The 14,351-nt window shown below is 41.4% G+C and overlaps 1 long non-coding RNA gene across 1 annotated transcript; it reads left to right on the top strand.

Moving 5' to 3' along the window:
• The first annotated feature begins 58 nt into the window (after positions 1–58).
• LOC118830770 lies at positions 59–8,267 on the top strand. Its single transcript, XR_005009105.1, has 4 exons — positions 59–292; positions 1,812–2,206; positions 4,537–4,749; positions 5,640–8,267. It is a non-coding gene; the product is annotated as an uncharacterized LOC118830770 (long non-coding RNA).
• Positions 8,268–14,351: the final 6,084 nt, after the last annotated feature.

Here is a 14,351-nt window from a genome sequence, read left to right as displayed (position 1 = left end):
TTTGCTAACTGCGCGGGGGCCCTCCAGTGTGTTAAGAGTCAGAGGTCCGAGGGTGGGGGAGGTGTAAATACCACTGATTACCGGGTCCGCCCGCATCCTAGAGAGGTCCCGGAAGTGCCTGGTCAGGTGGTGCTCCGTGGAGAGGACTGTTTCCGGGTTCTACGAGTATCTGCGTCCCATTCTTCCGGCGCTCTGCAGTCGGCTTTCTGGGTTCCTCTGATCGGGGAAGGACGTTGGAGGGGCCCGGAAGCCGATCGGAAGGATTTCTGCGGTGGCCGCGGAGCCTCTCCTGGTAAGGGCCGGTGTCTCGTCCTCAAGGCCTCCCGCCGCAATCCTCTCGGTCCCCGGCACGGTCTTGTTCTCCTCGGGGCCCGGGCTTGTCGGCGTTTAGTGGGACTCCGACGCCCCCGGGTCAGCCGGCCCCTCCCGTGGTTTATCCGGAGAAACCTCTCGTTTCTAGGGTGCCATGCGGCGAAAAGCTGCCCGATCTCCACGTAAAGTCCCTGACACGGGTGGTGCACAGAGTGTTTCTCTTACGGAGGAGAACGCGGGTCCGGGGAGGTTAAGGAGCGTTTAAAAGCACAGAGCGAGTGAAAGGTAGAGCCTGGAGTCCCGCGCACCCCCACCCGCACCGCTCGGCAGGCCCCTGTTTGGGAAATGCAATTGACGTAAGGTTGGCGAGAAAAGCTGTAGGGGAAACTGATGCTCTGGGGGTTTGCTCGGGGCTGAGAACACGGTCAAGCCTGCCTCGGGAGGACAGGTGGTTTGGGGCTGAGAGGTCTTCAAAGGGAGCCCTTTACTGCAGTCAACAACCTGCCAAGCTCTGGCTTGTTTAGCACCAGGAAGATAAATCCATGTTGAATTAAGGATGTTGCGGGAGGCCCTTTAAATAGGGCATCTCTTGGCAAACAAGGTTTAGAGAAGGGAGGAGAAGAACGTGGAAAAGAGATAAATCTGCTGTCAGTTCCTCAGATTTCGTTGTTATTTTTGCCTGCTTGTGCTCTCACCTTCCAAAGTTACCCGTTGAAGTTTCTCCCATTGGCAGTTTGTTGGGGATGATCCTAGTTCATGCCGTGCGTTTGGTTCTCGGTTCTCTATAAAGTAAGAGAAGTGGCTTGTGTCATGGATCCCTTTCGTAGCCTACTGAAGCCTATGGGGCCCTTCTCAGAATGTAAAATGAAATAGGTAGGATTACAAGGGAAACCAATTATATTGAAACACAGTTGTCAAAACAGTAAACACGTTCACAGACCTCAGGTTAAGCACTCCTGTAGGAGAATATCTCTTAAGATCCTTCCAGCTCTAAAATCCAATGAATTTTTGAATTGCTGTGATGGGATCAAGACATGCGCGTTCCGTGTGTAGCTACACTGATGTGCGTTTACCTTTGTATCTTATGATGTATAGCATACGTGTGGTGGTTTGCCAACTAGAGTGAATGGTGCAGTCCTTGATTGAGGAGCAGAATTGTTTTTACCTCTTTCTATCCAATGCTAAATGTTGTTGACTGTTAAGCTTGTGTGATTGGCTTTGCAAAAACTACTGTATGTTGGTCTATGAGTTAAACTATTATCATCATAGACTGTCACATCCCATGTGATCTTCTCCATTAATCAGAACCTAAGGCAGTCTCTTATGCTTAAGTGAGGGAGAAATCATAGATCTTGAAGGTAGCGTTCCCACCTGAGAGACTTGAGAGAAATCTGCACAGCTAGAAAGTGAGTTCAGGTCAGTCAGAACTATCCTTAAGGGAAATAAAATAGCTGAAATGTCAATCTTTCATTCCCTGACACACTTTTCTTTCTTCCCAGTATTTGGAAAGGAAGACAGCTAAAATTCCTGTACCCTCTTATGTATTTGTGGATCAGGAGTGAGAACAAGCAGCAGAAGATTTCTGAGAAACTGAAGTCACAGAGAGTGTTACCCAAAAGACCTCAAGAGATTGTGCTAAAATGGAGGAAAGATGGTGAGAATGAAAGAGTTGTGGAGAAATCCCCTCGTTAAGAGATTTCCCAAGAGAAGAATTTGCAGAAAAGAATAAACCAAAAATTCCAAGTTCCGCCCTTAAACGTGCCTTCTGTCTGCTAAAACACTTCATGATCTTGACTCTAACTCACCAGAGTCTACACTGAAGAGAAATTAAAAGTATCCCAAATAGAAGAATTTTTCTCAGAATTCTGCATTGATTCAACTCAAGGAGATCAAGGTAGAGAGGAAATCTTTTAAATGTTCTAAATTTGGAAAATCCTTTTGTAAAGCCTTCACACTTGGGCACCCTATTACTACCATACTTCTGAAGCATTATAAGCATCCCAAGGGCGGGGAAGATCCTCACTGAAAGGTATTCTTAAGAGTGATTCATTAGAGACCCCACCCCAAGATAAGAGAAAAGAACCAAAGTATAATGGAAATATGGTAAATATAATGGTATAATGGAAAGATCACTGTGTGGTCAGGTCGTTCTGACCATTACTAATTATGTGACATTAGGCAGTAAGTATCTCTGGGACTCATTGTCCTCATCTGTAAAATGGGAGGTTGGACTAGGCGATCTCAAAAATCTTTTCAACCTCTAAATCCTATGATGTGAGTGTGGGAAAAGCTTCACTTAGAGCAGAAATGTCCCTACCAAACGTGAAATTAATAATCAACGAACATAATAAGAGATTTGTCAAGACATGTTATTAAATACGGTAAAATTGTATTTATTTTGATAACAGGCTGCTTTATTGACCTCCCTATTTAGCAAAATGTCCTCTGTCTCCAGTTCTCAGAACATCAAAATAGCACGTATGGCAGGTCCTGGAAGACTAAAGACCTGTCTCTGCTTCCTGAACTGTTGCCTCACTACCTGTATTCACTGAATTGTACTAAATTTTTTTTTTTCTCAGCAGCGAGGTGAAGCCGTAGCATTGGGAAAGAAAGAAATGTGTGATCTCATTCTACCAACTGGTTCCCCCTCTTACCCTCCTTTCAGCTCCCTGTTAGAGCTTCTGGGCATCTTTTGATTTTTCTTTGCTTCTACCTCCTTTTTCTTCTATGGTCTCTGTTGTCCTGTACAACTTCTTTCATGTGGGGTTAGAGGGAGGGTTCCAGGATGCATTGTGGACTTCTTTCCTTCCTGATTGTCTGTACTTGAGATGGACAAGAAGTGAGAAGGTATTGAAACTTTCCTCAAAGTTTACTAATATGGTGCTATAATAAAAGTAGGGAGGAACAGGAAGAGGATCCCCAGTAGTGGCAGTCTTTAAAAGTCATGACGGGGGAACCTCTGATGTTGATTGTTAGGTGATTACCTTCTCACTAATCTACACTACCTACAGTTGCCGTTTTATCAGTATTTTTGTACTGATTATCTGTGCCCTCTTTTTTCACCTTTTTACTTTTTGTCATCCGATTTTGCTGTTTCTCTCCCAGCTTCTCTTGTTTCTGTATATTGAAATAACATTTTGTATGAAAAAGATAGACATTCGGAAAATGCTTCTCTGGTGAACCAGACATCTTTACTGGATTTGTGTATCACTGATAAAGCATTTACATCATCGTTAATAGACCCAGGCTGCTTTGTTTTTCCAGTAATAACTGACTTCAGCTTGCACGTCTTATCTGCATTAGCACACTAAAGAGCTGACAATTGTTCTTTGTTTATTTTCCGCCCTGGCATACATATATCTTTTTTGTTTGCCTGAATATTTTCTGGCATTGATTTCCAAAAGAGATCTATCTCATCCCTACTGTACACCTGAGCCAGACATAGTCTCTCCTCTTTGATGAACGTGTGATATCTTCTGTCTAAATGGTTCAACATTTCCCGAAACTGAACTCAGAATTTGTTTCCCACATACTTTTCGGTTCCCTATTGCATGCCTATTTCGAAATCTGAAAAGCCAGCCAGTGTTGCCTTTGAAGTCTGTTCGACCAAAACACTGTGCAAATCTCTCAGCAGCAGCCTGAAGTTCCACACCTCTAACAGGAACACCAGTTGAATGCTTTTGTTGGTACCACATGTATACAGCGTCATCAACATCACTGTATTTGGCACTGGTTGTTCTTTTTCTTTTCTCTGCCCAACTAATGGTATATCTTGCTTTAACACAAAGTCCAAAATCAATTTCTTTTTTTTTTAATGTCATAAAATTTTGATTTACTAATTCCAGATTCATCCGTTACACTTTTAAGAGAGTGCCCAGATTCAATTCTACTCAAGACCTTCATTTTTTACTCTAAATTCAAAGTGTCCACCTTGTCTGTACTCTGTAGGAGGAATGGGAAATGCTGACCTAACCCGTCCACATTACTACTTGCTGGTTCCCCCTATAGAGCAACAGTTTATCATAGGTGTTTATCATTTATGGGCAAAGAGAGAGCTTCAGCTTCTTGGGCAGCTCTGGTCTAGAGAATATTTATTTGCTGTTCTACCAAGCATTTATAGGTAAATAAGCTCCATTACCCATCTCCACATCCTGACAACCCACCAGTATTTTTCCTATACCACCAGGGAGAATCAGTGGTCTCATTTTGTCTTTTTCTTCCTAGGAGTTGAAGTTGAGATCAAGGAGCAGAAACCTCAGAAGGAAGGTCCTGTAGAAATAAGTTCAAAAGAGATATTCTTGAGGAAAATTCGAGGGCAGAGTCCCCAGGACCAAAGCTAGGGCATTCCTGGGGGAACCATGAATGTAGTGGCTCTAAAGAAAAAAAAGCCATCCATCACAAACATCCTTCACAGAAACAAGTTGATGTATTCTTCAGGTAAGCTGGTGTCCTGAGTATATCAAAAATTGCAATTAGAAATCAGAACTTGTTACCCATTTGGGAACATACATATCATTTCAGTTAGTTGTTCTCACTGCCCATCACACTGTCCACCTGAGACTGAGACCCTACAGCTGTACTTTTTGTGAGCAAAGTTTCAGACACAGTTCAACCCCTGAGAAATATGAGGTAGTCAGTCTGTTCTAGAGAGAGACCTTTTGAGTGTGACACCTGTGGGAAAAACTCCAATTGAAGTTCAGACTTCCTGAGGTCTAGGTCACACCCATAGGTGAAAAGCCCTCTTAGTATGAGTAACTTCAGTTACTGCTTAGCACTGCACATGCACAGGAGGGTCCACACAGGGCACCCGATAGGGACAGAGCTTCCATTGGAGATATAACTCATCTTGTGCTGAGAGTCCCACACTAGAGAGAAGCCCTGCCAGGGTAACGAGTGTTGCAAATGTGAGTCATAGCTGAGGCCCAATTAAATGTCAGAGGACCCACACAGGGAAGAAACTCTAAATGTCCTGACTGTGGGAGATCTGTTTGGACATTAGCTCTTTGCTTGCACCGTGGAATTCACATGGATGAGAAGCCCTACAAATGTGCTTAGTATGGGAAACTTTTAGCTTCAGGTATAGTCTTTGCCACCAAAAAACCCACACAGAGAAAAGCCTTATAGTTGGCAGGACATGTAAGGTGAATTTCCATGGAAGCTCAGACATGTTCCAGCATCAAAAATCCCACATTGAGAAATCATGTAAGTGTAGTGACAATGGGAAGGTTTTCATTAAGGAAATACTATACCCCAGCAGGCCCATACAGGTTGGTTAGCATTAAAAGTAACCCTGCAAATAAATTGGCTGTTTAATTTTCTAACTCCAGAATTGGTTCTCAACATACTTGTGAAGCAGGAGAGTGTATGACTTCCTCTGCATCCTAAAGTGCCAGTTTAAGATGGTATCTTCACCCAGGATGGAGACCAGACTTGGCATAACCCACTGGGGACCAGTCTGCTGTTGATCCCAGTAGAGAATGAGTTTCAACCACGTTGTTGATCCCAAGCTGAAGGAAGAATCACATTCTCTTTAGTTCTATGTAGATCCCCAGCAGGATTTGAAGATCGTCTGAGTGGCCCACATGGATAGAAATGAGAAAACAACTTCAGGCCCGTCTTGTGTGTGTGCTTAAACTGAACGCTAATGGGAGCTTCTCATAGGACCACCTCTACTTCCTTTTTGGAGTACTTAGAAACTTGAGAATTCATAATCTCATGTCCTACCTGGGTAACTGGATCCCAGACATTTGGCACAAAGGAGGGAGAAGTGATCCCTGTTTCCCACCATTCTAAAGAGATTCCCATGGCCATTTCCTCCCCCCAAACCTAGGGATATGGAATTTGCCCCCCTTTCTGTCATTATTTCTTTCCTAATTCTATTTATCATCCCTGTAGTCTGTGCATATGTTCTGCCTTGCCAGGGTCTTAATCTCTGGGAAGGGTATGATCAGATAAACTGTGAAGGTGTATCTTTCTTCATGACCTAATGCATCAGTGCAGTCATTCCCAGAGTGGTTCTGCTGTCTCACCTCTTAATATTTGTTCATCTCCTCTGCCTGGGAAAATGCTACTGAAATCACCCTTGGCAGTTTCCCTGAAGGTAGATCTTGATATAGGGAAATCTTGGTGGGAAGAATGGCCATTCCTCATGATCTTTCAAACTGCTTCTTTATAGCTTTGTATTCAAGTGGTAGTCAATAAGCTACCCTTAAATACTACTACTTTTAATCCCTAAGTTCTTAGATATTTTCCAGCTTGTTCTTTTCTTTTGGCGAGATGTAATTCTGACAACTAGGTGGTACAGTAGCTAGAGTGAAACTCTAGAAGAGAACCCAGGAAGATCTGGGTTCAAATATGGCCTTAGACACTTAATAGCTGTGTGACCCTGGGCAAGTCACTTCTGTTTGCCTCAGTTTTCTCAAATACAAAATAGGAATAATGAAAGAAGAGAACCTACTTGGAGAGCTGTCGTGAGGGTCGAATGAGATAATATTTGTAAAGCACCTAATATGGTGTCTGGCATATAGTAAGGACCATGTAAATGCTAGTTGTGATTAGATATTATTACTTAAATTTAGTGCTTTGAAAAAATCCCTGTGTCCTGCAGTGTGGGTTTTTTGCCTTTACCAAAATAGATTTCAAGTTGTCTATGTCTTAGCAGACAGACTTCGTGAATTAGTATTGCTAAAAAAAATACTGGTGGTCGACCTTCTGATGATCAGCCTCTTCACAGGACTAGGTGTGTCCTAGTCTTCCAGAACCATGGTTACCTTTATCAAATGTAGAATTCAGTGGAGGGTTATTTTTAGCCAGAGATTTGATTTACTTGAAGGTGGTATATCAGCTTTTAACCCTTACTGTCTGCTTCGGCCATGCCACAGATTCATATTATTTCATGTGGTATGATTCTCCACAAAGGATTCTTTGCACATGCTTCACATGGATAGGAGATTATAGTCAGAACCTTCCTGCAGAGAGATGCAGCTGTTGCCTAGTTACCTCCAGACTTGCCCCTATTACCTAGACCTCATTTCTTGGCTCTCTTTCAGCTAAGGCACCAAGTAGTATCTTTCCCCCCTCAGTCATCCATTAAGGTAAGAGCTAAATACCACTATTAGCAGTGACCCATAGAGCGGCTGCCGACTTGCCTCCCTTGCTTATTTTTAACCCTATTTTGTGCCCCTTAAGGGACAGGGAAGGTGAAACAGACCTCTTTAATATTGAGGGTCCTTTGCAAGATGTGGGTGGGAAGAGTGATCACTCATTACTCCCAGTGGAACCACCACCTTCTGTCCCTAGCTCCTTTCTCTTCCCCCACTCTTTCCAACCTCTTGTGAAAGAATCCCAGGGAGGATCCTCTACCAGGATCTCTGAAAGTCCTGGTCCAATAGTTAGGCATCAGTAACCTATGGTTAGCAAACACCTTCATCCTTCCTAATCTCTGTGGTGTAGAGTTACAGTCTTCTGGGCAAAAGTTCCTTTCCTCTGCCTCTATCCCCTCTCCTCTCATCTTGATCCATTATCAGCCGTGTTCCTTCTGAGTCCTACTATGTTCTGCTTTTTCCTACTATTTTGGCCTCTGTAACTGCCCGCTATCTATCAGTAACAAATTTTCCTTCATCTCAGACGTCTTCCTTTCGCACTCTTCCTATACATTGATGGAAACCTGGTTCCTCCGAGCAGATACTACATTCCTAGCCACCTTCTCCAGTACTGGACATTTCTCTCATGTCTGCTGACATTGGGACAGTAAGGAGTAAGTAAGTAAGTAAGGAGGAAGAAGAGGAGGCTTCTTGCTCATCACTGCCCCCTACGGATATATGCTGTCACCGTCGCTCTGGAACCTTTTAAAAAACATTTATATTATATATTATATTTATATTATAGTTTATATAAGTAATATGTTACTGTAAACATACTAATTATAGCATGTATTAGTTATATAAATTTTATATATTGTTTATATTATACAGATTATATAAATGTATTATTTATATTGTATATAAATACACCATTTTTATTATACATAAATTTTGTGTTCTTTCTATTTATACATTTATTGCATGTTACAATATATTATTTACAATTACATATTAAATGTAAATATTTGTATTTATATCTCCATTTTCCAATATGTCCCTTACCCTCATCTTCTAATAGAATCATCTCTTGTAGTTCATCAGAACTTTCCAACCCATCAGCATTCCATGTGGCGATCAGTGCCTCTGCCAAGAAAGTGGGGAAGTTCATTCTCATAGCTCTTCTTAGGGGCTTTTTAATTTCACAGCATTCAGTTTTTATTTTGTTGTTTTTCTTTCCATTTACATTATAGAGATTGTGATCAGTTTTTCTATTTCACTTTGAATCTGTTCATGTTAATTTGGAACAGTCTTTCAAGTAGCTGTTAATAGTTTGAGATTGCTTAAACTTCTTTGACATTCACCTCATCCATCCATATGATTCTGTCTAGGTCCTAGTTGCAGTCATCTACCAGCTTCCAGGTCATTCATTCTCCTTCCTTCCCTAAGAATTCTGTGCCTGGATCTCCGTCTCTCCTTCCGTGCCAATCTCTGACTTTATAATTGGACACCTAAGTATACATGTTGATTTCTCCTCTAACAAACTGCCAGTTCATGAACTTCCTCAACTCCTACCATTTACACCTTTGTTCCACTTAAGCTACACGTAAGAATGGTCATACTTGTGTGGTACGGATTTATGAATCCAAGAATTAAAACAGGCGTCTCAAGGTGAAAGTAGAAAGGAAAATTTATTACGATCCCGCAGGAAAGGGCAACTCCAGGCACCTCTCAGTGTCAGAGCGCACTGGACACAGAAAATTAGAGGTGTTTATATAGGTCCCTAACCTCAATTCCCCCTCCCAACCCCCTTCCTCTCAGCTTGCAGATCTAAGCTTTGAGGGTACAATCTGGATGCGATAAATCTATCCCAGGGACAATGGCAAGGAACAAAGTTTTAATTATTTTTGACAAGTGACGGACATGACTTTCTCACCATTCTTATTCCACTCTACCATCAATCTCGAGGTAATAAATATGTCTTAATGACAGTGACAATGATGATTGAACAAATGGTTTGGTTATCGGTGACAGGCAGAAGTTAGTTGTTGGTTACCTCATCTTCACATCTGTGGCTATAAACAGATATCCCCAGTACCCTTCCACCTTGTCCCCCATCATTCTTATACCTAACTGGTCTTGCATGTCTACGTTGCACCTGGCTTTCCGGCTTTTCATCCATTCTTCTCCCAAGCGGAGGTTCCCTTATCCTGGGGTCAATACACAGGGGGTGAGCATCCTGTATCCTATCCTTACTCTCAGAGAATTTTATGGTTGCTGACTTATTCACCTCAACCTTCTTTCTTTTGGGCCTCTTGCACTTAGGTAAATACACAAGATGGGAATATCTGCTGTCCGATTCCTAACCTCAGGGGCCTTACGGTAACTAGCTTGGCTTGCAGAAGGAAAAATATCTAAGTAGAGAAATGGCCTTACAGAAAGGAAATTAACTAAGTAGAGAAATGGAACTTATTTCTATTTATCTAATTTGTTCCCTTTTATGAGAGGTCTTCACTCATTCCACTCATACTCTTCCTGTCCTGTTACTCATAAATACTCTACCTGCATAATCTTAGGCATCTAGTGGCCCAGTGGACAGAGTGTTAAACCTGGAGTCTGCATCAGCAAGCACCCTGACACACCCAGGATGGCCTGCTAGTACAGGTTCTTTGAAAGGTCAACAATCTTACTTTAATTACAGACAAGTAGAAAATATAAACAGAGAAATTGGCACAGAGATTCAACAGACAGGGCTCCAACTGTCTGAACAAAGTAATACAACCACCTACATATACCACCAGATTGGGGGAGCACCAACATCTGAATAGCCCGGGGCGGGGGGGAGGGGGAGGGGGCGGTGTCGCTTAACAAACAGCTACTCAGAGACCCGTCGAGGAACTCAAGAGGTCCTTTTCATGAGCAAGCTACCAGAGCAAAATACCAACTTCAGTATATTTATACACTTTTGGCTGATAGACTGAGAGCCAGAAGGCATCACATCCCTCCTGACTTTGTGCCTAATTAGCTTAGTATCACAAGTTGTGAAAACCTTCCTACAAGCAAGCCTCCCCTAAGCAAGCTTCCCTTTAGGCAAGTTCCTCCCCCAGTGGTTACTGTGTGACTCAGGATATATCACAACTGGGCAGCAAGACATCCATGATTGAACACATGTGGTCACATAGGTCAGTTAATGGATGGAAGATCTTCTGTTCCGTTAACATTACAGAGTCAGGAAGGCCTGAGTTCAGATCCAGCCTCAAGTGTGTGCTAGCGGTGCGAACCTGGACAAATTACTTAATTTTTGTCTCAGATTCTGCATCTAAAAAGTGGGGATGATAATGGCCTCTACTTCTCAGGGTTGTTGTGAGGATGAAATAAGAATCTTTAGAAAGCACTATATAAATGCTAGCTATTATTATTAATAATGACCCTGAAATTCCTCAATCTGACCAAATTCTCTAGTCTTCCTTTAACTCCTCCTAAGTGCACAGTGGCTTATTGGCCACACTCCTCCCTCCTCTCCCAGCTTCTCACTGCAGCGCCGGCTTTACTGTCTTCTGTTCCCAGTTTCAACTGGTCATTTTTATGTCCCTATCAGAAAAACATTTTTGAACGCAAACCCCCAAACACATATTTACGTCTGTTTTACACATGTACCACTGTATTAATATGTGCATTATAAAGCATACAGAATAGGAAAGATGAGATAAAGATGAAATCTATTTTAAATAATTTTGAATCTTAAACTCTTTTTGTTCTGACTAAATTATTACTTGGTATTTTTAGTGTGAGTAATGTGATTAAATGTGCCTCGATATTTTTGGAAATCGTAGTCTAACTTCTTGTGATACAGAGATTCAAAGGCATGGATCTAAGTTCAGTTTATTTCAATACTTGGTTTTAATGGCCATCACAGCTGAAAAAGATACTTCACAAAGATATGGGGATTCAGATGCAACAAGTGCATCATTGACTGATTCCAAAATCATGATACTTATTTTTTAATCCATATACCAGTCATATAAAGATATTTGTTTAATTCCAGCTAGTAAATTTCCATCTTTTCTGATGATAGTTTTTCTTACAAATTAATTGGAAGGTATATCATTTTGATATTTTAAACAGATGCAAAACCCTCTAAAATATTTAATTCATAAATTTTAAAGCAGGTTGGAATATTCTTTTAAAATTTTTTTTTTACATGTGCATATATGAGACACATCCATTTTCAATGGATCATCATAAGTTTCTTTCAAAGAACAGTTCTTTCTCATTGTTAAACCATTACCTTTACTTTGAAGGGACAGACTAAATGTGTGGTTTCTTAAAAAGAGTCTCTGCTAGGTAACATACTACCAGCCGCTGCTTGTCATCACAGAAATATGGAACACTTGTCTTTCTGTAAGAGAGTAATGGGTAACACAATTGATGCCTGATGTTGCTTCTGCAGGGTCAGCCTAGAGGTGTTCCCACTTCACTCAGGCCAAACCTCCACTACTGGAGGGCTTTCCTGGGGTCTTCTCAGATCATCTTGGGAAGACAACTACTTTACCTCTTTATTTTTGCTGCTCTGAGGTGATGTTTTGTCTTTTTTCATGGAGAAACTTTGGAAAGCTGAAAGTTTTCTGACCTCCTCCGCCATCTTCCCAGAATCCCCTCTTAAGGGATCACTTTAGAGACCACTGCTATAGTTCAACATATAAGACAATGTATATTGCTGTCTGCTCTTAAATCCATTGACCTGTTGTCCTATTGCTGCTGGTGCCTTTCTAGGTTAACCCCACTAGCCACCCTTATGCAAGGCAGGTTCTTAAACATGTATAACTGTCATTTGTTCTTACTGTGAAATAATATTTGAGGAAGTTACATAACTGGATTGAATCCATTTTAAATTTGTTATCTAAACTGGGTGCTCAGGGTTGTATGGCAATCCTTTTCTTTCCCTAATTAACTCTCCCACAGTGTCTATTCTGTGATCCTCAGTATCTCTAGAGGAAAATTGGTATTAAAAATATGGGGTTTTGTCTTAGGGGATATTAAAGGCATGGTACATTTTCCCAAATGCAGTCCAGTCCACTTTCTTCCTCTTCTTCAGTTATGTATCGAATGCACTACAGACCTCCAGTGCCTGTCCAAGAGATATGTACTGATGGACCAGTTACATGCAACTACCTAGTTTTTTTCTCAGATAGTTGAGTGAACTCTCTTGAGTGATTGGTAATCTCGTTGAGGAGATTAAACATTGTTAACTGGCTTGATGCAGTCAGTATAATATCACCCACAAATGGGAGGGAGTATTTAGAAGATCTCACCATCTATAGCAAGGGTTCTTAACATGGGGCCCACGAGCTTGTTTTAAAAAATATTTTGATAACTTTATTTCAATATAATTTGTTCCCTTTGTAATTCTAAGTATTTTTGTTTTATGCATTGAAATATGTTGTTCAGTGAAGGGGCCGTAGGCTTTACCAGACTGCAAAGGATCGATGACCAATAAAGGTTTAAGAACCCCTAATACATAAGGAATTTTTTTCCATTTGGACTCTGTACTGAATGTTCTGTACGAAAATGGGGAACACCTTCAGCAAGCATGTATCTTCTGTTTTGTGTACTGCTTGATGCTAACCAGAAGATTGTGGAACAGAGTTTCTTCTGTTGTCGCATCTATTTCAATCAAACAAACAAACAGCAACGAGGAAAGTTTTTGAAACCTTAAGAGATGCATGGGATATGCCTTATTGGAGGAGAGCCTTTAAGGCTTTGTTCTGCCCTACCAAATTAAATGTCAACAAAGTGATACAATGGCATCTTGTGTGCCCTGCGTTTTTTCATTCAGGCACTTGCAATGTTTGACTCTAAAGATGTGTTCTTATGTAGAATTAATTTCTGAAAGCCTGATCTTTCCCTTCTAGTACAGGCATTCCTCAGAGATACTGCATGTTTAGTTCCAGACCATCTCAATAAAGCGAATATCCAAAACAGTGAGTTACATGAATTTTTAAGTTTCCCAGTGCATATAAAAGTTATGTTTACGCTATACTGTAGTCTACTAAGCGTGCCTTAATTAAAGAATACTTCTGAAACAATACGAACAGTCGCTTGAGCCTTTAGTGAGTCATAGCATTTTTGCTGATGAATCTTGCCTCAGTGTGGAAGGCCGCTGACTGATCAGGCTGGCTGTGGTCATTTCTTTACAATAAGACAACAGTGAAGTTTGCCACATTGATTAACTCTTCCTTTCACCTTGAATGTTCAGAGGCCATTGTAGGGTTATTAACTGGCCTAACTTCAGTATTGTATCTCAGGGAATAGGGAAGCCTGAGGAGGGAGAGAGATGGGCATAAATAGCTGGCTGGTGGACCAGTCGGAAGACTGTCTTATATGGGAATGATTCATGGCATCCCAAAACAATTACAGTAGGAATACCGAAGATCACTGATCATAACAACAGAAAAAATGGCATGTTATAATACAGCATTACAGCATAATGCATAATATACAATGTAATATAAATGTGTCATATACAGTCTGTTATAATGATAATATTTGTTATCTATTGAGAGAGATAACAGAGGGGTTTGTCTCCAGAAACTCCAAAATAACAATCAGCAGAAAAAACGGGCAAAGCAGGACCCAGCCAGTTTTATCCGGTTTCTGGGCTAGAAGGCAGCCAAGCAGAGCAAAGGTTAAGTCTTGCCTGGAGAACTCTTGCGCAATGAGCTTATGAATAGTAACTTCTCCCCTGAGAGGAGTAAAGGGTCATTTCAACGGTCATGCAATACATTTGATGGGAGGGGGGACCATAGCAAGGGGAAATGTGTAGTAGGCATACTGGAAAGTTGTGCACCCTGCAGTACCCAACTAATGGGGAAGCAGGACTTTGTGGTTGGGATAGGTATGTAAGGCTGTGTCTATTCCATAGGACACTCACTGCTGCAGTTGCATAATAAACTTGGCTTT

Source organism: Trichosurus vulpecula, chromosome 9, assembly GCF_011100635.1.
Source record: "Trichosurus vulpecula isolate mTriVul1 chromosome 9, mTriVul1.pri, whole genome shotgun sequence".
Taxonomy (NCBI): Eukaryota; Metazoa; Chordata; class Mammalia; order Diprotodontia; family Phalangeridae; genus Trichosurus; species Trichosurus vulpecula.
This window is presented reverse-complemented; position numbering and strand designations above follow the sequence as displayed.